Source organism: Pteronotus mesoamericanus, unplaced genomic scaffold (assembly GCF_021234165.1).
Source record: "Pteronotus mesoamericanus isolate MK-2021 breed Mesoamerican mustached bat unplaced genomic scaffold, CSHL_Meso_final contig_74, whole genome shotgun sequence".
Taxonomy (NCBI): Eukaryota; Metazoa; Chordata; class Mammalia; order Chiroptera; family Mormoopidae; genus Pteronotus; species Pteronotus mesoamericanus.
Window position 1 is genome coordinate 20,450,915 of NW_026555247.1, and position 24,488 is coordinate 20,475,402.

A 24,488-nucleotide genomic window follows, 5' to 3' on the forward strand; every position below is an offset into this window, starting at 1 on the left:
ATGAGATTTTGTTTTAATCAAGATATTTTTCCTTGCTTTTATTCCAGTCAAGCCTTCTATATTATGAAACAGAAGATAAAGAATATAATCACAGTTAAGCTACTCAAGGCAAAGCTACTTTGGTCCAAAAATGATATTGGATATCCTACTATTAAGGATCTTAAATAACTGACTCCAAGCACATTACTTACACTACAGTGTTCTGGTTTGCAGAAGATGCTAAATTGGGAGGAAAGGTCATCACCGAAAAACAATCCTCAGGTAGAAAAAGAATTAGCTCACTTAAAGACTTGGGCTAATAGATAGGAAATTCAATGCAGATAAATGCAGAATAATGAGTCTGGTAGAATGTAATAAAAGAACATAATATCTCCTTAATGGGAAGGTACTACAGCATATTGACCTGGAGAGAGATATGAGTTACTTTAATAAAAAACCCATATTAAAGATTATTCAGCCTATTATTACTGAAAAAAAAATGTGCAGTGTGTTTTGTTAGACCTCACCTCAAGCAGCACATTCAATCTAATCATTGTACATATTCCAAGAAGCATATTTAGAAGGAGCCTTAAAGGGGCGATTTGTAGAACAAGCTAAATGAAATCACTTATCAGAGACATAAGTTTGAAAGCAATTATAGGGAAAACTGACCACTTTCTCTTTGGTAAGTCAGACATGTTAGAGAAGGTTGGAACAAAGGGGTGTCAAGACTGGGATAGCAAGCATATTGCATTGTGAAGACAGAAGTGAGCTGCTCATTAAATCTACCTCTTGTTCTTCAGGATCCACTTTTATCAATGGTCTGACAATTCCATTAACTTCTTCCACAATTACAAACCCTGGATAACAAATACACACAGACACTTCTCACTGACAGTTCAGCTTGTTTGGGGCCCATTTACATTACTGACTCTCAGGAGTCTAGACTTTAGGTTTTAGCCAATATCAATGAGACCCACGGGTGATAAGACTACATTTTTTTCCAAAGGTTTTGCCTTATTGTTGCCCTGCTTAAATTCAATTCATCTGCAGATTTCTGGGAAGTTACAACATTAGAGAGTACAAGCTGACAAGTTTCAATCAAGATAAAAGATCAGGGACAGGTATAGATAAAAAGGAAGAGAAATGTGGAGTGATTTGAAAGCAGTCTTTAAAGATAGACATAGGTTCTCTGGCAAATATAAAAATGAACTTTTATAATCAAAGCAGGAGACAAATTGCTAATTACAAAACTGCCATTGCAAATAGGTGAAGTTCTCCACTGCTTACCAGGATAAATTGAAATGTACTCTCAAGTACACATGAGACAGTATCTCCTCATATCTGTCTGCCCAAGGCACATTTCACTCTTAAATTTCCTGGAGGAATCATGATTTAATTATTATTAATAATAAGCAAATTAGTACAACGCTTGAGTTCAGATTCTAGAATTGAATAGACCTGGCTTCTAGACCTGAATCTTTTGGCTCTCAGAACAGGCCCCTCTGCATCAGCACTATTGGCATTTTGGGTTGGATGTGCTCTTTGACCTGTCCTGTGCATTGCAGTAAGTTTAATAGCACATGTGGTCTCTACCCATGGGGTGTCAGTATTAGCCTTTCTTCCTGTCACCTTCTTATGACAACCAAAATGTCTCCAGATATTGCCAGATGCCCCTTAGCAGGTAAAATTGTCTGTAGTTGAGAACCACCAATTTAGGACCAAGAGGGCACATACCCTCTTTAAATTTCAAGTTCCTCATCTGTAAAATAGCAGATTTTACCTACCGCCAAGTATGTCTAAGAGTCTCAGGAGTAGGAAGCAGTTTTTTCCAAACAAACAAAAAGACTCAGAATGAGCAATTGACATACCCATGGACTCACCAATCTTGAATGGTAGACTTAGAGCACTAACTCAGAAAAATGAGAACAACAATGAGAGGGAAAATGAGGTTTGTGAAAAATGGGGCTAAAACCATTCTGAGAACAAGCCTGAGCACCCCATGTATGCCTTACCCATCAGACCTCAACTCACTATTAAGAAGCACTGTGGACTGTCCATTCCAAATTATTCCATCTCTAAGTGTAAATTTAGGTTTATTCTGGTTTACTTTCTATGTTCTTCCAGTACATGAACATTTGTCTAATCTTGGCTGAGCTGTGTTTTACATATACAGAAGACAGTTTTGAGTACTGCTGGAAGAAGACCCAAACTAATGGCCCAAGTGGAGGAAAATGTTTGTGTCATACAGTACTCCAGAGTCTGTAAATAGTTACACACACGCACAAAGACAGAAAAGGAAAGGCAGTTTTGTTTTTCACAAGCTTACAAAATTGAGTATTTTCTCCTCTTTTTGAAATTTTCTTTGGAAAAGCTTGTCACTCACCATGAGACAATATATTCCGCCATGAGATTTCTCTAGTTTAAACACCCTATCTTTTACCAAACATTAAACAAGCCATAAAGCAGGAACTTTGGAACTTCAAATGAAGCTGTCAGAGATTCCTTCTGCCATCAGATGATTTGCAGCTGTGTGACTCATTTGTATCTTTATAAGAATTCAGGGGGAAAAAAAAGATTAGCATTTCAATTCCTGTCAACTGCTGAAACTAACTAACCCTGAGAATGTGTGTGGCTTCAGGTGCTAGTGCAGCAATAAAGGAAGAACACAGGCCGCAACGCTGGAGGGACTGAGGAGAAGAGGGAGTGTGAGAATGAAAGCATTGCTGGTACTGAATGTCCTTGTAACAAAAAGAATACCAAGTGCGTACACAAATTGTCATGTTTTTTTCTCCATACAGTGTGGGGACAGGCTGGCTGTTGGCAGATACGACCTGTGAGAACTGACACCCTGGAAGGAGACAACACAACATGTTAGTGTAGTACACAGTGTGTACCCTCACATTGTGTACCAACATACCTCTCCCGCAGACAGTTCTACCCTTCAGTCTGACTGAAGTCTTACCAACCTGCTGGCATTTTTGGATGTCTACACCCTGTTTCTACCGAATACCATTTCTTCATGATTCTTTCTGCCTAGAATGTTTTGGTCCCCTCTATTCCACTTTGCAAATTCTTGCTGAACCTTCTGTAAACAGATCATACAAGGTCTGTCCAGAAACTATCCAGCTAAATACTATGAAAAAGAGACACCTATTGAAGAAGATACAAGATACAAGAAACATTGTACACAGGACAATGACTCCTTAGTCCCCTTCAAAATTGGTGCCTTGGGACCTCACCCAGTTCTACCAATCGCCATCAGCTGACCATTGTATTTTTCTGAATCTCACTGATGTTCTGAAACCTCTTCCTTTTTATAAATTTTATTTTATTTTTTATTGTTATTTAGATACAGTTGTCTCCATTTTTCCACCACCACTTTTCCCCACCCCATCCACCCCTTCCTCCTCCCTCAATCCTACCCCCTTTTGGCTTTGTCCATGGGTCCTCTATACATATCCCTTGACTTGATGCTTCCCCTTCTTTTCCCTGTTACCAACCTCCCTCCTCCCCTCTGGTTACTGTCAATTTGTTCTTTTTTTCAATGTCTCTAGTTATATTTTGCTTGCTTGGTTGTTTTGTTGGTTAAGTTCTACTTATAGGTGAGATCATATAGTATTTGTCTTTCACTGCATGGCTTATTTCACTTACAATAATGTTCTCCAGTACCACCAATGCTATCATGAAAGGTAGGAGCTTCTTCTTTCTTTCTGCTGCATAGTATTCTATTGTGTAAATGTACTATAGTTTTTTGAACTACTCATTCATTGATGGGCACTTAGGTTGCTTCCAGCACTTGGCTATTGTGAATTGTTGCTATGAACATTGGGGTGGATAGGTTCTTTGAATTGGTGTTTCCTCAAAAAATTAAAAAAACTAACAATGGAAACCTCTTCCCTTTTAAGGGTGATTTTAGTTTTGTGAAAAGCCCGAAGTCCCAGCATGCCAAATCTGGGATGTAGGGGGCTAAGTCACCTGAGTGATTTGATGTTTCACCAAAAAACTCTGCATGAGATATAATGCATGAGCAGGTGTGTTGTCGTGATGAAGTTGTCAATCACCACCAGTTGCCCATAGATGCAGCCTTCTGAATCATCAGAATAGTTTTTGTGGAGGAATGTTCAAGCTTGACACAAAAGTCGATGCAGATTCATTGCTCTACTTGCTAAGTCAGTCATTTGGAATGCCACATACTACATGTGCTCACTCAACAGTGTCTACTGCCCCCACTGACTAGTACAGTGAGGTTGTCATTGTTCACACATGTGCATTCCAGTCCACTATCTTTGGCTGCCAGGTTACATCAATTTCTTGCAAACTGCCCTTGTTATATTAACAATGGCTGGACGTTTTCCAGACAGACCTCATATGTCACCACTGAGAACTTAACTCTGCGCAAGGAACTACAGCTGAGAAAAAATGATGAACAAGACAATCGCTTTCACAAAATAGTCAATGTTTACTGCTTGATTAACTGAAAAATGAATGAAGAATTAGGTAGAAGATGGGCCTATTTTTCTTCTATTCCAAGATTTAATATCCTTTAATACCTAGGAAAAACACAATTCACATGACTTCTTTTCTCAAATAGATTCATGATTTCTTTTAATCTGACATTTTTGTTGTTGAACACATGCTCCTCACAGAATCACCTCCTTATCCAAATCATGTAGTTTCATTATATGGAGTAATATAGTAGTACTTCTTGTACTTAGGAGTAGTTTTTATTTTTAAATATTTTAAACACTAGAACACAAAGGCAAAGAAATAAATATCCAGAATCATAGAGTTATAAAACTTCTTATAAACTTGCATAATATAAAAATTTTAGATATAATTTGAGTAAATAAGTAATAAGAATAGTTACACATAAACCAGGACATGGGAAATATTTCTTTTTCTTTTGAACAAAATTATTCAGATTAGGTAACAATCCCTTACTAAGTTATGTGAATGGTTGAGAAGGAAATTGGTCAGGATATAGTTATTTTTCCTGCCTTATCTAAAAATGTGTAAAAATTTAAGTTAGGAAGTTTTGTCAAATTTGTTTTGTGTGTGTGTGTGACTGATTCTCTTCAGTAAATATCTTTTAGATTTTGGTGTTTTCCTTGCTGTTTGATTCATTAGTTTGAGGATAATTTTAATCCTTCTTATTTAGAGTCATACATAAATACAATATTAAATGCAGTCACATGGATAAGATGCTTATTGATTTTCTAGTTGATTCATAGAATTCTAAAGTATGAAGCAATCTCAACAATTATCTTCAGCCATAAATGTATTTCACAGACAAGAAAACTGAGGTTCTTATCATTTGAATGATTCATTTATGGTAACAAAACTAGATAATGGCAGAGGCCAGACCAGAAGCAGGGTGCGGTCTCAATTCTCACAGTGTGTCAAAATTCCCACATGCTTTAAACTGTTGGTGTACCTTCTTAGGCCGAGGTCTCCTCAGCAGCCCCATTTTTCTATGCCGCACATTCATTCTCGGTGGACATTGCCCTGGGAAAGGTGTGTGTTTTTTTTTTGTTTTGTTTTTTGTTTTTTTGTTTTTTTTCTGAGATAATGTTCAAGGTTGCTTTATCCTTAAATATGATAACTTCAGTACCAGATCCTAGGCCAAGTGCTTTGGGCCCAGCTCCACAATTCTCTCAGTAGCATTCTTTCTTATCTAGCAGGAGAGATCTGGTTTGACTAGGGGTGTTCTCACCAAGTCTGCCTTTAATTACATGGGCTATGTATTTTGTTCAAGCATGGGAAGCTCTTTTATTTTCTTTCTCCATTGCAATGATATCAACTGTCGGACCGTTCATTCTGAAGTCTCCAGAGAAACACTTTTCACTCTCAAGGTCAGTTTGGGATAGAGTCAAAAATGTTGCTAAATCATTTCAAGTCCTTTGTCCCTGTTTTAATATCATTCTCATTTAACTCTGGTTGTTTAATTCACCTTCCTGGGCCCTTTAGTGATATTATGTTGGATCTGAGTACTAGATTAAGTGATAAAGCATTAGAACTAATAAAAATCTTGTGCACGCTGATTTTCAATCATTCATTCATTCAGGTTCAACCATTTTGGAAATCTGCTATTTTGGCAGAACATAAGCACTATGTTCGGCTCTGCAAATACAGAGAGGAAATACAGAGTTTCTGTCCTTAAAAATCTTTTAATTCAGAAAATGTGTCCATCAGTTTCCTCTGGACTTCCCTTCTTCCATCTGTTTATTATCATCAATTCACAAAATCCCACCAGTTTTCTCCTCACTTATTGATTCATTTACTTTTTTTCTTTTTTCTTTTTGAGGTTCCAATGGACACAAACCCAGTTTTGCATCTTCACATGCATGGGTTACTGAAAATAATTTTCCATTTTAGATTTCAAGTATCTGTCTTCACAGTTCCAGGCCTAAATTTTACCGAATTTGGATTTCCAATGGTGGGACATGGGAGGCTTTATTTTTAAAAGGGCTTCTCTGATAGAGGGAATTGTTTTATATCTTGATTTAGGTGTTGATTACATGGACATATACATTCATCAAGAGTCATTGAACTGTTTACCTAAAATACGCCCATTTTATTGTTCCTAAATTGCACCTTAACCATTTTTGTAAAAAAGCTTCCCAGTTAATTATGATTACTGTAAAAAAAATGAATGGCTTTTACACTTTAAAAAAATTGAGAGATGTCATTGAGAATGTCGTGAAAACTATAGAAATGTGCTGCAGAAAAAGAAATATGTCCATAAACACAGGTTTTGCAATATTTCAGGAAGTTTGAGGTTTCCCCTCAATTTTTCTCTGTACCCTAGGATAACAAATCCTGCCAAAAGATTTGAAAAAGCCTGAATGACCATCAATAGTAGACTGGTGAAATAAACCACAGCCCATCCCCAAAATGAAATAGCATAGAGTTATAAAAAAAGAAAAGGAAAAGAATATAGAGGTTATAGTGGGGAAATATATCAAATATAGATTAACTGAAAATAAGAAAGTGCTGACGAGTGTGTAAGATGTGTTATCATTTGCATACAAACAAATTTAAAAATATATATATATGCCTACATATACATATATACATATTGTACAAACATATGTGCTTATATATTTATATGTATATTTATATATACATGCAAACATATGTGCTTACATATTTTGTATATATGTGTATGTGTGTGTGTATATCTATATGTAGATATGTTTTCATTACTGTTATGTTTGGATAGATATTCTCTAGAAGGATATCCACACAAAATAATGATGATGTTTTCCTGTTTGTGAAAATGTTCAATTCAATAACTGGGCAGGAAAAATGAAAGGGTGGGAGAAATGAAAGTCCCATGTATACTGTTTTTAACATATATTTTTGAACAGTTAACAAATATTGCTTAGAGAGTGTTGGGATGTGGAATACATGAGAGAGATTTAAAAATGAAGATCAATCAGAGATGTGTAGAATTTTATGTAGGTGAGCAATGATAATGGCTTAACCAGAGAATCAAGAGTCACTTAGGAAGCAGAATCACTAAAACTCAGTGGCTGATTAATTCAAGGCTGAGATGGGATGGGAGTGGGGAAAATGGGGAGGGACCTGGGGTAACCAAGGGATGATCTTTGGGAAAAAGAGGTATGTTTGGGACATAGTGAGTTTGAAATGCTTTCAGGATAACCAGATGAAATGTCCCAGAAGGAGATAAAGTAAGGGATTGCAGCCAGCAGCTAGTTCAGGACCCAAACTCTGTGATATCTCTGGGTTACTGAGCAACTACCAGGTGCCAGGCTCTGTGCAAAGCATTTTCATGCAATTTCCTTCAATCTACAATCTTAAAAAATGCCATCACTCTCAATTTAAATATGGGAAAAGGCACATGTAATTTTTTAAAGTGATCGTTCCTGTTCATAACTAATCACAGGCAGCCTGATGTATCAAAATGATATTAAAGCCAGATTCTTCTCATTGTAATCAAATACATGTAGGAATGGAGGTTATATTTCATGGTGAGTGTTAATATTAGTAGATGAACAGCAAGAAAAAAACAATTAGTTACCTACAAGGGAGCTACCATAAGGCTGTTAGCTGATTTCTCCACAGAAATTTTGCAGGCCAGAGAGACTGGCAAGAAATATTCAAAGTGATGAAAAACAAGGACCTACAACCAAGATGACTTTACCTAAACAAAGCTTTCATCTCAAATCGAAGGGCATTTAAAGAGCTTTTCCTACCACTAAACCAATATTACATGAATTGTTAAAGGGTCTTCTTTAGGGGAAAAAAGATAAAAAATATGAATAATAAAATGGGAGTAAATACATATCTATCAACAATTACATTAAAAAACAAAGTAAGCTAACAAGCAGAACAGAAACAGACTCATGGATTCAGTGGACATTTTGAGAGTTGCCGGCTGGGTGGGGTGTTGGAGGGATGGGTGAAAAAGGTGAAAGGATTAAGGAGTATAAATTGGTACTTATGGAATAGCGGTGGGGATTTTATGCACAACATACAGAATTTAGTCAACTATATATTGTGTCGGATGGTTATAAAATTTATCAGGATGATCACTTAGGAGTTATAGAATGCCTAATCATTGGGGAATACATCTAGAACTAATATAATATTGAATGTCAACTATAATTGAAAAATGTAAACAATGATTTAAAAGACATGAGTAGATGACTGTTGATGTATTCTAAAGTAATTTATCTTCCTTATGTGACTATCAGGAATCATCTTTAACGGGTCATCACAGAATAGCCACAATGGCCTCTTAGCTATCTACAAACCAAAATGACACAATTAGCCACATCAGTCATGTTCTGGTTTTTAGCAGCTTTATAGAAAAATAAATCAAATACCACAGGTATCACCCATGTAGAATGTAGAATTCAATTAATTTTAGTACATTCACAGAGTTGTACAACAGTTAACCCAATGTAATTCCATATTTTTATACCCCTCCCCAAATTCCGTATCTGTTAGCAGTTTCTTCCAATCCCTCTTGCCTCTGTTACTTAAATCTAATTTACCTTCTCTGGCTCTCCTGGACTTTTCATATGAATTATACAATCATACATTTTATATAAACGGAATTATATATTTACTTTGTGATTGACTTCTTTTACTTAGAATAGTAGTTTCACAGTTAATCGGTGTAGTAGTATGTATCAATACTTCATCCTGTTTTACAGGCAAATAATATTTCATTGTATGGATATATTGCATTTTATATTTATCATTTAAAGAAAATTTAGGCTGTTTCTAATTTTTGGCTGTCATGAAAAAAGCTGCTGTGAGCATCCATATACAAATTTTTGTGTGGACATATATTTTCACTTGTCTTGGCTATATAAGTAGGAGTAGAATTTCTTGGTCATGTGGTAATTCTATGTTTAAAATTTTAAGGAACTGCCAAACTGTTTTCTAAATTAGATACACTATTTTACAATCCCATAAGCAATACATGAGGACTCCAATACCTCTACATTCTCACTGACACTAGTTATTGTCAATTTAATAAAATTATAGCCACTCTAGTGAGTGTAATATCATATCTCATTGTGGTTTTGATTTGTATTTTTCTAATAACTACTGACATTGAACATTTTTTGTGTGCTCATTGGGCTATCTTTTTTTGAGAGATGTCTATTCAGATGTTCAGATCCTTGGCCCATTTTTAAATTGGACTGTTATCTTTTTATAATTGAGTTGTAAGAGTTTTTTTAAAAAAATATATTCTTGATTCAAGTCCATTAGCCTTTATATTGCAAATATTTTCTCCAATTCTATCAGTTGTCTTTTCACTTTATTTATGTTATTGTTTGAAGCACAAAACATTGTAATTTTTCTATAGTACAATTTATGTACTTTCTGGTATAGTATAATTTATATACATTTTTCCTATTGCTTTATCTGCTTTTGGTATTCTAAGAAGACATTACTTAATTCATGGATATTTATCCCTTTGTTGTCTTCTAAAAGCCTTTATAGTTTTAGTTCTTACATTGAGGTCTGATTCATTGTGTGTGTGTATGTGTGTTTGTGTGTGTGTGTGTGTGTGTGTGTGTGTGTGTGTGTGTGATCTACGTAAGTAGTTCAACTTCTTCTGGATGTGGATGTCAAGTTAGAGAATAATTTGCTGGAACTATTCTTAACCCCAATGATTCTTTTTGGCATCCTTGTAAAAAATCAGCTGATCAATTTTGCCCACATCATAGTATTTTTAAAAATACTATGAATTAAGCCTTTTCAGGATGTTGTTTGATTTCCTTTAGATTTGTGAAGCCTAGGGTGACTCATATTTAGCCTTTTAATTGTAAAGTATTCAGTTTATATATGCTTACAATCAGTTAACAACCAGTATCATATTACCAGATGTGGTCGACAGAATATTGATTTCCCCAAGATGTCCACATCTTAATCCCCAGAAACTTTGAATATTCTCTTTTACATGGCAAAAGAGAATTAATATTGTAAGTTCAACTAAGGTTTCTAATCAGCTGACGCTAAAATGGAGAGGTTATCCTGGATTAAACAAGTGGGCTCAATCTAATCACATGAGGTTTCAAAGTAGAAGAGGAGGTAGAAAAGAGGATCAAAGAAGTGCAATGTGAAAAGGACTCAAAGACATCATCATGGCTGAAGATGGAGGAAGGGGCCACAAGCCAAGGAATGCAGATCGCTCTAGAAGATGGAAAAGACAAGGAATTGGATTTTCCTTTAGAATTTCCAGAATGGATCACAGCTCTGTTAACACTTTGATTTTAACTGAGACCTGTGTGGAAACTTTCACTTACAGAACTATAAGATTATAATTGTGTGCTGTTTTAATACGGGAAGTTTGCGGTAATTTTTAATAGAAGGGTTAGAAAACAAATACAGCAGTATTTTAGGCTGAGCAGGGCCCTCATCGATGTGGTTGTCTTTATGACTTAGAACCCTTTAGTTTCTGTAAAGACTCACTTGTTCCAACCAATTAAGGAACACTGCACTGCCCTCCCCATTTTCTCTCACTACAGCTAAGGGGAAGTCTCGTTGTCTGAGGCCACATTCAGAGAACTGAGTTGCCTGCCTTGCTGCACAGACAACTCTGGTATTCATCGCTGCTAATATGCCACCACTAAATCTAGTTTAAAAAACATAAAAAGAAAAATATCAGTGCACACACTAAGGAAAATAAATGTTTAGATGAATTCATGTGCTTTTCACTAAGGAGGATAATAATAAATCTGCTGGGCAGTACAAATTGCCCTACAAGTTTAAAGTCACCTCGTCATTCCCAGGGAGATCAGCTGAATTAATGGTTAAACATGTTAATAGAATAATGGAGCGTCCTTAACCATTTATAGAGGAGGAAAGGGAGGGGTGTACTGGATGCTTATTTTATGGCAATTTATGTCAGTGTAAAAGTTATAAAGATTGCCAGAAAGTAAAGGAGCATGATGTAGAATCACTGGAGAAACTGTAAAATCAATATCTCTAGGGTTTTCAACACCGTACTTGGCAGGTCCTTTCAAATCCATTGCCTGCATGATATTTTATGTATGTAACTGGCAACGGTGATGGTGGATGATGTTCAGCTCATGGAGTTGGCACCAAATCAATCATCACAAACGAAAATGCATATGTCTCTCCCCATTTTCTATCTGCTTTTTCAGATGCAGTCTGAGATTAGATCCGAAACCCAAGAGAAAGTTATCCACAGCAAATGCTGATATGAAGGATTCTAGAAGTGTTTAAATTGATAGAAAAATGCAACTAGCACTGTAGATTTTTCTTGGTTAGAAAATAGCAATTTATTCAAATTTTTAGAAACTGGGTTTTAACACTGAGGCACTCTTTTACTCCTATAATATTGGCATGTATTTAAAAGATTAATATTTTTGATAAAACTGTAGGAAAATGGAAACTCACATGCTTATCAGGAGTATATACATTGAAAAATCATTTGTGAAGTGAAAATTGGTAACATCTAATGCAATTTTGAATGAACATAATCTGACCCACTATATGTAACTAAGCAGAGGCTTCACAGAGTTAAATATGTGCCCATGGCTCCCTGCTAAACACTTGGGGGTTGTTGTCTGGATGTTGCAGATTTAGGTTACTGGTAAAAACTTCCTTGATATCCCATAACTCATCAAAATGTTATTAAAAACTCTAATTATCTGCATCAAAATATAATTGCAAGAATTGAATACCTTTGGACTGACACAGTATGTCATATGGGAACTTTTCTGGGAAACAGAATCTAGAAAATGAAGATCATGAATAAATGCACTGATCAGATTAGATTTGAAATCAGAGATACCAATTTGCCTGCATGAAATGTGACGCTGTGGTCAACTAAAGACAATGATGAATCAATTTCCATGATCTTTTTAGGTGCCTGGAATTAATTACCTGTAAAAGGCAAGACATTGGGCAACAATGTCTATTGAAATAGAAAAATTTAGTGGTAATATGGCTACATGTGAGTACAAGGACTGTAGAACAGACTGTAGAACAGACTGTACTGAGAAGGCTACAGAAAAAAAACTGTGATAATTGTGGGGATTGAAATAATCAGGCTAAAGCCTGGTCAAAAGGGCAGAGAGCTTCTTTCTTTGATCTGAAAGGATCCCTTATTTCTTGAAACTTCAAGGTTAATGTTTCTGAAGATCACACTCAAAGTTTTGTCTTATTACAGCATATGTTGAAGTCGAAGCTATACCATATATCTTAAGTTTGAAGTACATCAATAATAAAGAAGTTGTAGGATACTGAGAATCAGAATAGGGAATCTGGAAAGATTCCACTGCACTGGCGTACTCAAAAACCCAAAATTCTGTGGAGCTGCATACTTTGCCAGCAAGGCAGCCTCTCCTTCCCTGTTTGAGGTAATCCTTTGCCTGAAGCCATTTATTACCCAGAGCTGAGAAAACTGCCTCACAATGATGTGTCAATTCTTCTCAAGACCCTTCAGATCTTATTTCTATCATACTCGTAGCTTGACTCAGTTCCTAGGAGAATCAGCTACAAATGTCTTTGGCTTCAGGACAAACTTGTAATCACTCTGGTGTTGAAAACTTGTATAATTTGCAGCAGCTTACTTGATGTTCAATCCCTCAGCTCTTTCAATGGTTATATAAACCTCTATGTATTAAAATACATACAAAATCTGACCCACAAAGAAGTATGATCCACATGGAAAGAACGGCGATATTTATTTGTATTTATATTGGTAGAACCTTGACAAATATGTGTGGGAATTGAGCCTAAAATAACATGACCAAGGATGATGAAACTCTAAAATACATCAGATGAAATGTATCATTATAGGTGCACTTACCAGAGAGTCTGGATTCAGGAGTTTATCTTAAGGAATGTAAAGTTTTAAAACATTTTGCTTAGTTGGTTCATTAAAATCTAGACTCATAATCTCTATATTAATTACAGTTGAGATGCCAGGACCTCTTTTCATACCATGGCAAAATAATCTGAAATGATATTGGAGAGGGGAATTGGATTATATTTAGTATATGTGGCTCACTTATCCATCCCCTATATATTATACAAATGAGGTAAACACCCACTATACACACCATTCCCCACAACATTGAGGAACAACATTGGTGAGGAAGACACAGCCCCTCTGCGGAGGCTGGCCTCTGAAAGCTACAGTGGTTGGTAAGAAATGTCACCAGTGAAATGGACTTCCTAATTTCTCACACTCAGAGTCCAATGGCAGCAGGAAACTTCCAGAGACCAGGTGGGTCTGGATACTGTAACAGGACGTAGGACTAGAGCATAATTCAAAATAGGTAAACCATAGAGATCTTTACATGGTATTACTTGACCGGGCAGTTTTTTAGGACCAAAGTAAATGGGAAGCCATTTGAATTCTTATTTTATCTATATGACTAAGCCTACATAGGCTGTGAATAGAGAGAGTCACATTCTATAACAGACTCACAACCTCCCACCCAATCTCAAATCCTGAGTTTATTCACTAATCTAGAAACCTTTAAATGAAGAGATAGGATAGTCTCCCTGAAAAAAAAAATTAACTCACAATGTTGCCACAACTTAAAATTGTGTTCTTAGTTTTCCCTATAAGGGCCTGACCATTGGCAAGGATAACTGCTCTGAGAAAAGGAAAACTCCCAGCATTTTCAAGGATTACTTGACAATGGCTCTGAATTAAAGTGAGTTCCTAGAGATGAAAAATTCACTGCAATATATCAATTAGGGAAAAGCTGTGGCAGTCAAAGAGCCAGTGAATCTTTTCAGTTTATTTTCTTCAGGACTCATGGTAGGAACAAATTTCTCTAACCTCCTTAAGTAAGTCATGGCCATGTGGCTTACTTTGACCAAGAGACAATGTGTGATCAGCCATGTTCTCTTCTCAAGCCATCATGACAAGAAATATTCCAGATGATATTTCCTCTGTTAGCCTTAGCCCAGAGCAAGGACATCATGGAGCAGACCTCCCACTTGGTGGAGGTACAAATGTATCATGGTTTAAAAGCAAGGCTTTGCTATTTTAAGTCAGTAAAATTGTTTGTCACTGTAGCATAACCAAACCTGTCCTGCCTAATAGACCATTAAGTATGATTCAGTCACTAAAAAGAGTGAGGTAGGTAAGCATACCAACATGAATATCTCCAAGGTAAATTAATTTTAAAAAGTAAAAAATGTATATGAATAAAATGATCCTATTAACTTTAAAACAGGCCAACATACAAAAACAAAATGTAGCAACAAAAATACTTTTTTTCAATAATATCTATTTGTGAAATATGTAACTGTATATGCACAATGAAAAGGTCCAGAAACACACACAACTAATTTATAGTAGTGTTTCCCATGTAGAGAAAAATAATGCTTCAGGGGGCCAAGGATGGTAGGAGGGGTATGAGGAGGAGTTTCACTTTTTATTCTTTGTGTTTTGTTTGTTTATTTGACAATAGACATATTTTGAATTACATTAAAATGATTTTAAAAGTGTGAACAGACTTCACTGGTGAAGTTGACAATATATCCACAAAAGAATTAACACCAATCCTTCTCAAACTCTTCTGAAAAATAGAAAAGGAGGAAACTCTTTCAAACTCATTTTATGAGACCGGCATTACCCTGATACCAAAACCAGACAAACTAAGGACTCCACAAGAAAAGAAAATTATAGATGAATATCCATGACAAACATAAATACAAAAATCTTCAACAAAATTTCAGCAAGTCCAATTCAACGATATATTAAAAGGATCATACAACATGGTCAAATATAATTATTTCATGGATGCAAAGATGGGTCAACATCTGCAAATTACTTAGTGTAATAAACAATATTAACAAGAAGAATACAAATTATAGTTTCATCTCAATAGGTACAGAAATAGCATTTGAAGAACTTCAACATCCATTAATGATAAAAACTCTCAACAAAATAATTATAGATGGAATTTATCATAACAATAAAGAACACATATGACAAGCTCACAGATAACATCATACCAAATGGTGAAAATCTCAAAGCTTTTTCTCTCAAATCAGGAAAAAAGCAAGGATGCCCACTATTGTCACTGGTTTCCAACATAGTATTGGAAGTCCTAGCAAGAGCAATTAGGCAAGAAAAAAAAATCAAAGCTATCTAAATTGAAAAGGAAGAAGTAAAATTGTCACTATTTGCAGATGGCATAATATTATATATAAAAAACCTTAAGCACTTCATCAAAACACTGTTAAAACTAATAAACTTAGTAAAGCTGTAGGATACAAAGTTAATACACAAAAATGTTGTGTCTATACATTAATAATGCACTATTAGAAGAAATTTTTTTAAAATCCTATTTAAAATTGCATCAAAAGGAATTTTAAAACACTAGAGTTTAAAACATTTTGTTATTAAAGGCACACTAAAGCAAAGAAACAGTCTTTCAAGGGTGGAAAGGCATGCTGTTACAAATTCATAGAATACACTTTTTCTCTACCCAAAAGCATTGAAGTTTAGAAGAATAAAAAAATTATGCAGACTCATCCCCTGTTCCTCAGCACATTACACTGTGCGGGTTTTTTTGCCTCCTATACCTTTCTCCCACTTCACTTTTTTTCTGATAATCACCATACTATTTTCTGTATTTATGAGTTGGGTTTTGTTGTTGTTGTTGTTGTTGTTTTGTTTTTCTTTAATACCTTTGTCTTTTTTCACCCAGCCTCCCAACCCCCTTACTCTCTAACAGCTGTCTGTTTCCTCTATCTATGATTCTGTTTCTATTTTGTTTATTTATTTTGTTCACTAGATTTCACATATTAGTGAAATCATATGGCATTTTTCTTTCTCTGACTGGGTTATTTCCCTGAACATAATATTCTTTATGTCCACTCATGCTGTCACAAAAAGTAAGATTTCCTTCTTTTGTACTTCTGTGTAATATTCAATTCTATAAATGCACCACAGCTTTTTTATCCACTCACCTCATGATGGGCACTTGGACTGCTTCCAAATCTGAACACAGCAGTGTTAGCAGAACATAGGGGTGCATACATTCTTTTGAATCAGTGTTTCAGGTTTCCTTGGATATATTCCCAGTTGTGAAATTGCTGGGTTATAAGACAGTTTTATTATTAATTTTTTGAGGTATCTCCATACTGCTTTCCACACTAGCTGCACCAATCTGCATTCCCACTAAGGGAGCATTAAGGTTCCATTTTCTCCACATACTCATCAACACTTGTTGTTTGCTGATTATTGATTCTAGCCATTCTGACAGGTGTGAGGTAATAGCTCACTGTTATTGTAATTTGCAGTTCTCGGATGGTTACTCACATTGAGCATCTTTTCATGTCGATTAGGCATCTTTATGTCTTCTTTGCAGAAGTATGTATTCAGGTCCTTTGCCCATTTTTCAATTAGATTGATTGTTTTGAGGGAGGCTGGGTTGCATGAGTTCTTTATAAATTTTAGATATTAACCCTTTATTGGATATATCATTAATGAATTAGTTCTCCCATTCAGTGGGTTGTCTTTTAATTTTGTTGGTTTACTTTACTATGCAAAACCTTTTTAGTTTGATGTAGTCCATTTTGTTCATTTTTTCTTTGGTTTCCCTTGCCCAACAGGACATGTCAGAAAAAAATATTGCTGCAAGAAATGTCTGAGATTCTACTCCTTGTTTCTTCTAGGATTTTTTAGGTTTTGAGTTTTACATTTAATTCTTTAATCTAGTTGAGTTCATTCTTGTGTATGGTATAAGAAGGTGGTCTGATTTTTTTTGCATGTATCTGTCCAAAATTCACAACACCTTTTAATGAAGAGACTCTCTTTATTGTATTGCATGCTCTTGCCTCCTTTGTAAAATATTAATTGCCCATAGAGGCATGGTTTTATTTCTGGACTCTCTATTCTGTTCCATTGATCTATATGTCTGTTTTTAGACCAGTACCATGCTGCTTTGATTACTATGGCCTTATAATATAGTTTGATATCAGGTAGCATGATTATTTCAACTTTGTTTTTTTCTCAAGGTTTCTGAGGCTATTTGGGGATTTTTGTGGTTCCATATAAAGTTTTGGAATATTTGCTCTAGTTTTGTGAAATAAGCCTTTAGTATCTTCAGAAATTGGGTTGAATCTATAAATTGCTTTGGGTAGTATAGGCATTTTAATAAACATTCTTTCTATCCATGAATGTGGTATATACTTCAACTTATTTGTATCTGCTACAGTTCTTTCTTTAGTGTCTTATAATTTTCCAAGTACAGTTTCTTTTTTACATCCTTGGTTAAATTTATTTCAAGGTATTTTGTTATGCAGTTGTGAATAGGATTATTTTCTTAGTTGCCCTTTCTGGCAATTCATTATCAGTGTATAAAAATGCAACAGATTTTTGGGTATTTACTTTGTATCCTACTACTTTACTGAATTCATTTATCAGTATTAATAGTTCTTTCATGAAATCCTTAGGGTTTTCTATATACAGTATGATGATGCAAATAATGACAGTTTTATGTTTTTTTTCCAATTTGGATGCCTTTTATTTTCTGTTCTTGTCTGATTGCTGTGGCTAGATTTTCTGACTATGTTGAATAAGAGTGGTAAAAGAGGGCATCTCTCTCTTGTTCCAGATCTTAAGGAAAACACTTTTAGGCTTTGACTGTTGAATATAATGTTGGCTCTGGGTTTCTCATATATGGACTTTATTATGTTGAGGTATGTTCTCTCTATTCCCACTGTGCTGAGAGTTTTTATCAAAAATCAGTTCTGGATTTTATCAAATGCTTTTTCGGCATCTATTGATACAATCATGTGATTTTTTATCCTTCATTTCATTTATGTGGTGTATCACATTTATTGACTTGCAAATATTTCATATACTAATTTTGCATCCCAAGAATAAAGTCCACTTCATCATGGTGCATAATCTTTATAATGTACTTCTGGATCTATTTTGCTAATATTTTGTTGAGGACTTCAGTATTTATTTTCATGAGGGAAATTGGTCTACAATTTTTCTTTCTTTGTAGTGTTTTTTCCTGGTCTTGGAAATAGCATAATGCTGGCCTCATAAAATGAACTTAGGAGAGTCTTCCCTCCTCTTGAATTTTTGGGAATAGCTTTAGATGGACAACTACTCTTTGAATGTTTGGTAAAATTCACTTGTGAATCTTCCCATCCAGGACTTTTGTTTGTTTGGAGTTTTTTGATTAATGTTTTAATTTCATTAGTTGTAATGGGTCTATTGAGATTTTCTGAATCTCCGTGATTTAGTTTTGGAACATTGTATATTTCTAGGAATTGGTCCATTTTGTTAAGATTGTTCAATTTGTGCTCATACATTTATTCATAATAGCTCCTTACAATCCCTTGTATTTCTGTGGAGTCAGTTGTTGCTTTTCTTCTTTCATTTCTGATGTTATTTATTTGGGTCCTCTCCCTTTTTTTTCGTGATGGGTCTGGTTAAAGGTTTGTCAATATTATTTATCTTTTTAAAGAACCAGCTCTTGGCTTCATTGATCTTCCATATTATTTTTTGTTTTATAGACTCCATTTCACTTATTTATGCACTGATCTTTATTACGTCCTATGTTGGTGTTGACTTTCACCCAGGAGACCAGATAGTACAATTTAACAGTATATCTCTTCTTCTCCTTAAATCCTTCAGAAAAATGCAGTTTCCTGATTCCACAAAGAAAGTAAGACCTCTGAGGTAGTCATTTTCTGCACAAACCTATTCTTTTTGGCAATTTAAAAAATATTCACACAATTAAAAAAGGAAAACCTGTAGGTCAATTCCAACTTCTGTCTCCTATCATTTCTTTGTTTTGAACATATTTTTGGTGATGCTAGTTTAACTATGACTAAGGAGGAAATGAGGAAGAGGTTGACCTTCTTTCCCTGGCCTGATCCCTCACTTTCTATCCTATATAAAACTAACTATATAGGTCTGAGATAGTATCAGTCTTGAAGTAAGTAAAGGACATACAGTGTTAAAACTCCTGAGTTGAGTGAATGGATAACAAGAAATTATTAATTTTTAATTTGCTACTTCATACAAGAAAACATGGTTTATGAGAAACTCATAGATGGGTGTTTGTTAATTTTATAACTATTTTTGGGTATGCAATGATTGCACTTCATTCAAAGCAGTGGTTTTTAAATCTTTGTTATTATTATGGAATTTTTTTTCCCAAATGAAATTATGCACTATGGCTCTATAAGCTGGAAAAGCAGATCTCTGTTTGAGTAGGGAGACACACAATCTCCCTACTGCTCAGGGTCAGTCTCCTTTACTTTCGTAGACAATGAGTCACATTTTTCCTACTATGGTTCTGGTTTGTATACCTGTAGCCATGGTAAATATATAAATTATGCTCTATTTCACTCAATAGTGACCTATTTTGGACAATAAATTATATGGCCATCATCCGTGTGAGATATCTTAGGGGAAACTTGGAGTTTAAGGACATGTATGGAAAACCATGGAGCTAAGGCATTGAAATAATTATGAATTGGATTTATTTAGTTTAGCATTTTGCATACTTCTTATATGGAGACCTGTTGAGCCAAGTCATAATATGGTATGATTTTTACTGACTGCTTTAGATATGGAATGTCAGTGGCTTGGACTTTCCAATGAGTGGAATAAAGAGAGGGAGTCAGTATCCTGTGGTACCTATAGTGCCTCTTCTGCTAACTATCTCTGTGAAATTGAGAAGCATTTTACATAGTTGGACCTTAGTTTTCTCTACTTTGAAATGATGGGATGGGACTTGGAATGTCCTCTATTTCTATTCTTTTATTCCATCAGGCTGGATATACCTCTGCTTCGGAAAGCCACTTTTTTTTTGTTTGTTGACACAGTGATAATGATCAGTTTCTTCATCTTTAGGTGGATTTCAGAAACAGTTTGGAGCTCTTTGCAACTTCACTTATAGCATGTTATTCCCACAGATAAGGAACAAAGAATTGATAAGAGAAAAGAGTCCCCCCATGAAGTTTTCTCTAGTAATAATTAACCTGCGCTCTGAATACTGTCATGATTTTCATTTGAGAACAGAGCTATTTCTGCCAGACACTTACTTCATTTGGCTGGACTCTAAAGAGCTATGTACTATTGAATATAGTTAATGTTCCTCTAACTGTTTCTGAATGGTGCAGGTGGTGTGTTCTGATGAAAGTAGATTACTTTGGAAAATACAGTTCCAAATAACCACTTTTCTCAGGCAATGGCATAATATAGGCTCATTAGAAGAACAGATAGGAAAAGGACTTGACATAATTCTTATCTGGCTACTCGTATGAAGGATCATTACCTATACAATTGTAGCTCCTTTTTCCAGAAAAAGCTAGCCCTTAGTAGTCAAAGCTGGTGGTAGATCTCCAAACACAGTCTTTTAGTCATGAAACAAAGTCTAAATACCTATGTAAAATAAAGACCTTATCAATCCAATCCCCTTGTCAAGGAAATAAATACTCATGAAGTATTTCAAGTGGCCAAATTCTGGATGCCATTTTATAAACATGCATCTAAAATTAGAGAAGGCAATCTGAGGAAATAATTTTTAAGGATATCATTCAGAGGATGTGATGAGCTGTATGGGAATATTTCCAGCTAGTAGTGCTCTTTATGACCCAATGCATGTTATTGAAACCATTTTGGTGGCTGGGTGAAAATCTCTATAATACTTCTGGAGTCATTTGAAGGGTCCATCGTCAAACCTCCTGTAAATTGTGCAGAACAATTATAATAGGAACATAGGAATAACTATTCTTAACTGAGGAAAGGTATCACAATTTGCAAAAGTCTGTATCATTATTTAGGTTTCCAGTCTCAGGACATAAAAATGAGAAATTACTTTGAGGAATAAGTAGGTAAAATAACATTCCCTTCTAAAGATATTTTTATGTGGGCTATGCTAAATCTGTCAGGCATCCACGGGGGAGGCACATGCTATATCTCCTTTCTCCTATCCATGTTGTCCACTTCAAGTATTTCATGGACAAGTAACTGCCCCATTATAAGAAGGATACTTGCTCACAGTTTTTTAACAGAAACTGTCAAAACAGTCCCATGTCCTGTCCAGCCACAATGGGCACTGAAAGTAGAATTTCACTGTGTCCCTGAAAAAGTAGAAACCCAGAAATATTTGCTGAATAGATTTTCTTCCTTAAATATTTGGCAAGAGAAGACTCATGAGAATATCCAATGAAACATGAATTCTAGATTACCATGGGAAGTGGTGGGAAGACCACTCCAGCCTTGAGACTGGTATAGGGCATTCCATCCTACCTCAAGTCTTCCATCATTGATGACTTGGGGTTAAATCAGCTCAATGTTCCAAAATTTTGTTTTCTAATCAAGAGATCACTTACTTGTCCTAGAGGGAAACCAAGAAACACATTGGTTTTAATAGTCTCTGCTTCTAAAATGACTGAGAAAGACATACAGGAGAAAAGGGCTTAATTGGTTTTTGGAAACTTTTGAGGTGAAGTGGCATCCTCTAGCTCCAGTTCCCTTTGCACACTCTCTTGGGGCTTCCCTCATCATTCTTCCCATTCCCACCCTTTTCTTTTACTTGGAGTTTCTCTAGCGATAAGATGCAGCCATGCTCTCAGTCCCTGGAAGGAAATTCCATTCTTCTAGGAGGAAATGCTTTCATTAATAGGGCAGCCCAGGACCCCAGTGGCTGCTGTGTACAGATATTAAGAGGAGCCTCTCTGCCAATGTACTTAGGCAGAACAATAAAGCATCTTTACAGCCCAGACTCACCAGAGCCACTATTGATTCACTGGCATGTGCTCTCTCAATAGTAAAAGGCTGCCAGAATTTACTCGCTCAGCTTTTCCCTTTCCTAGGCTGTCATTATTCAGTGTAAAACTCCTTTAACCTGGTGGAGTTGTTGCTCTTGCTAATACTGTGTTAGCAAATTATTGATCCCAATGATGAGAACAGGAATCGTTTCTCCTGTAGCAGGATGTGCAATTGGATCTACATTCTGCCCTGGTAATTTTCTCTATAGATCTTCCAGGGGGACTAGACAAATGGACCATTAAAAAGGGGTAAGGGCGGGAGTGAGCTGCCTGAGGTTGATGCTACATTTGAGCTAAATCCAAACTTTATTGGTGTTTTTCCGCTTCTGTTTGAAAACTTATAAACATTGCTCTTTGGTACTTTATGGTTTGGTTTTGTTTTTGGTAGTTTTATTTGGCTTGTTTTTAACTCGGTCTGATGGTCAAGGAGAAGTTTTCGTTTGTGAGCTTCTTTCTTTCTTTCTTTTTTTGAAATTAAAATCAAGATAATCAGAAATTCAGGGAGGTTTTGATAAAGGCAAAACAAGGTCATTGACTGCTTCAGTAAAAAGGAAACAATGTCAATATTGGTAATGAGAGTTGTTAAATTTCAGCTATGCTGGCCTCGATGGTTGGAATTTAGTGACACAAAACCATCATTAAGATGCTTACCTCTCTGTCTTTTACCTCCCCATTTTTATTTCAGATAACTATAGGGTGATTATTAATCCAATTACATCTAAGATTAACAGACTGTTTTCTGTGGGCCTAACCCTATAGATCCTGAAGAAGATCTAAACAAAATAGAAAACTGAATCCATTAGTCTACCCTGAGACTTTAAGAATGATAGGTATTTTTTGATTTGTTGAGAAGTTAATAAAGAGAAGTTTTAAAAGAGAAACAAATTTGAAAAGAAATTACTCCAAATCAGAGCAAGTGACATTGTTTTTCCCCTAACATAACCTCTTGCAGTGGAAACTGACTCCCTTATTCATTACATTGTAGTCAAAACCTGAGCTTTGAGGGTGAAATACTGTTGTGATTGAGGTACAACTTCAAAAACCACTGTAAATAAGCTGGAGAGAGATCTATTTTGTACAGAAGTATTAGAAGAATGTTGACATGTCTGATGCCACTGAAGTTTTTATTTTCTTTCTGAGATATATTGAAGGATATGGCAAATTGTTTATTGTTTAATACGGGTTGCTGACTTGAATATGTGTTTTAGTGCAAGAAAAAGTTTGTATTACCAAGGTCCCATCAGAAAGAAGTGCTTAGTGAATTGTTGACCTTATACTGCTCACTAGGAAAGGAAAATAATTAAGGCAGAAAACTTCCAGTTTACATTAGAAAGCATATGACAGATAGGGAGGATATTTTTAGGTAAGCAATCTTCTATCCTGGATTATAAATTCTAAAGTTATGGTTGGTTACTCTTTTAAAATGAAACTTAAGTATTCCTTTATTAGGTAAGAGCATACAAAACTTGACATCTCAATTTTAGTACATACTAGAGCTAGAAGGTCATCTAGTGTTGAGGTGGTAAACCTTTGGAATCAGGAAGTTTATCTTCTCATTTCTATATTTGTATCACAGCAGCAATTACTGTGTCTTATTCTGTATTTGTTTTTACATATAATTATTACCATTTTGGTTTCATATAATACTCAATTGACATCACTGGATCATCTGATCCTATTGGTTCATATTTCTTACTCAAGATTGAATGGAAAACTGAAACTGCAAAGAAAAGAGTGAGTTAGTTGGAGAAAATCAAGAGAAAGTTGTGAGAAAATTAACCTACATTCTCTCTATTTTTTATTATATCATATACTATTTAATATTTGTATTATCCATTTATTAATAATTGGGATATATAGACAGTGGCTCCTGAAGGCTCAGTACTATAGTAAGTAGACCCTGAAGATGTGAACAAAATAGAAAATTGAGTTTACTTGTCCCCCCTGAGGAATTAATCATGGTTATTGATTTGATCGAGAACCATAAAAAGTAAGATTTTACCTGGATATTGGTGGAAAATTATAAAGCTATTATTTAGAATGGAGAATATATAAAATGTATAGTGTATATATATATATATATATACACACACACACATATATAGAAAAATATTTATGTATATATGTGTGTATATATATGTTGATCTTGTGAATTGCACCAGATGCATTTTGATATACATCACCAGTTCTTTCTAGGTGTGTTAGATTCCTTTTCTTTG